The 2,500-nt window shown below is 45.6% G+C and overlaps 1 protein-coding gene across 2 annotated transcripts in view; it reads right to left on the bottom strand.

The window, feature by feature from the left end:
* The window catches only part of LOC134440807 (regulator of microtubule dynamics protein 2), a 77,567-nt gene that overhangs the window by 39,578 nt on the left and 35,489 nt on the right, over positions 1–2,500 (bottom strand). The gene's annotated exons all lie outside the window — the stretch shown is intronic.

The following is a 2,500-nucleotide window of genomic DNA, read 5'->3' as shown; positions in this document are numbered from 1 at the left end:
CCACTAATGAATAACTGAATCAAACAACCAGAAGGTTAAAATAGTGTAACGGACGAATGAACCAGTGCATGTACTGTATGAGGTTGAAAAACAATCAACAGAGAGAGTCTCTATTTTACGGCGTAGTTCTTTTGTGTTTGTAGACATCCTCTTAACTACTTGATCAAAAATGCATTGGTGGCTTCCCCCCCCCTAAAAATGGAGCAGTGTTTCACATCTTGTGAGTAACCTAGGAGTTTTTGGGGAGTTCAGAAAACATCTAGGCAGCAATTGTGGCCTGTTGCAGAAGTGAACTACTGGTTACCATACCAACCCCAGAGCCTGTCTGTGTGTCTGCAATTTTGACCCGCTGGGCTTAGTTTGCTTGGTAGCCCTGCATAACCAGCGGGAAATGAGTACAAGAGGGAGGCCACCTTCTCCACACACCACTCTTAAAGTGCGTTGTATGTATGTGTGTCTTGCAATATTCATAACGTGTATTATGTCTATAATGTTTATTATGTGTATTATGTGTACTATGTGTAAGCTACTTGAAATCTTAATTCCCCCAGGGGATCAATAAAGTCAGTCTATTCTACTGTACTCTACTGTACTCTACTCTACAGTACTCTACTCTACCCCTCTCTGCACTCTTCTGCACACTGCCTCATCTTCCCCACTGTTCACAACAGTGCCAGTACACTCACTTTAAAAGGCCTAACTCTCGATCTAAGCCAATTGAAATAACCAAGTAATTCGCGCTTAACTAACAGCGTAATGGGATTAATCACTGAACTCATTACCTCGGAGGACAACACAGCAAAGTGCAGCGGGAGGCCAGAGACAGGAGAGCTGCCCGTGCGTGAGAAGCAGCGGCGCGGCGAGAGACATAATCTCATTCAGTAGCATTAAAAGCAGCCCTCTGGACTGTATGTACAGTACAGTTCGCCAAGCCAGGCCAGGGCAGCGGTGGAGCTTGGTTGGTTGGGCAAATGTCCCGTAGACAGAAAAAGGTCTCAAAGGATTGGATTAACAACGGACGTCTATACCAAATGCTTTAGCAAACGTTCACTACTGAACAGTTATGGTGCAAACCATCAGACCATTGATTCTGATAATGTAGCCTTCGCTTTTTTGTTGGAAAATTGCTTTCTAAGCCAATGGAACAGGCAGTAAGATCTCAAAGGTTGGATGAATAAGGGACGTTAACAGTACCAAATGCTTTTGTGCACTACTGAAAAAGTTACTGCTACAAACCATCAGGACACTGTTTGTGATCATTTAGCCTTCGTTTCTGCATTTGAGCATTGCTTTTCTAGACTGATCGAACAGGCAGTAGGTTGAATACGAAATTCTTTGCAGCGTCACAGAGTAGAATGCTCACAGAGTAGAATGCTCACAGAGAGGGCTGATTTACCAAGAGCGGATGATGGGGCCTGAGTGACGCGTGGAGAATAAGGGCAATGGGTTCAGTCAGTGGGTTCCCAGTACAGCTGACTGTGCGAATTAAGCCCTGTTATGTGAGGCGATTACTGACTAGAATGAATGAATGAAGGATATTCATTCCTGTTGACCGACAGCTGACGTAAACACAACACGTTTGCAGTGGGAACAAGTGGGGAAAGCGTGGAAACAATCATCTTACGAGGCCCACAGGTAAGGCAACTGCAACTGAGACACGCGAGTGGGCCATGAGTGAGCTGGATGCCACTACCGTTTCACAGCAGGTCCGTCATTTTAAAACCACCTGAACAGGTGTAACAAAGGGTGCTGTTGAGAAATGAGAAGCCAGTGCAGAAACTCAATCTGACCTTTTCAATCTTGTATGTAATTATTTACATAGTCAAAGTAGTCTTAATAACGTCATAACGCACTTTGTCACTTGCAGACTAGTCGTCACTAAAAATCTCCCCATAACACTCAGAATCTGTCTGTCAAACATCTCTTGACGTCTGTGCTCATTCCATACATAGGTTTCTTGCATGCAAACATTCTTGTCTGCGCATGCAGCTGAGGATCCTTCTACAAACCCTGATTGGAAACTGCTGTCACTCAAAAATTGCACTCACAAGATTGGCTGCTTAGAATCTTGCCCCTCCTCACAGCGTGAATGTTTGTAAATGGGAAACTTATCTATACAAAGTCAACTTCCACCGCCCCTTTTCGCTTTTACTATGGGCAGTCTGTTCCTACAGTTAGGGGCAAAACATACCATAGCCGAACGAAACGGTTGCGGGACGAACGCGGCCTTTCTGCTTAGATTAGGACGGTGTGTTTTTCTCTGCCTTGCACACTGACAGTGTCGGCGTGCGCAGCCAGTCCTGTTGAAAACCCCTTCATAGCCAAAGCTAGCGTGCTACTTTGCCATTCATTTGAATGAGACACCGCCGGTCGCCGGCGTGAAAAATACGCTCAAGTTCTATTTTCCGAATGCAGCGCGGCGCGGAGCCGGCTCCCGCGCCGCTGACGCCCGACTACCGCCGATTGGTGTGTAAGGACAGATATGTTTCAATGTATTGTC

The sequence above is a fragment of the Engraulis encrasicolus genome, chromosome 24 (assembly GCF_034702125.1).
Source record: "Engraulis encrasicolus isolate BLACKSEA-1 chromosome 24, IST_EnEncr_1.0, whole genome shotgun sequence".
Taxonomy (NCBI): domain Eukaryota; kingdom Metazoa; phylum Chordata; class Actinopteri; order Clupeiformes; family Engraulidae; genus Engraulis; species Engraulis encrasicolus.
The sequence above is the reverse complement of the archived record's forward strand: the minus strand, read 5'-3'. Positions and strand labels throughout refer to the sequence as shown.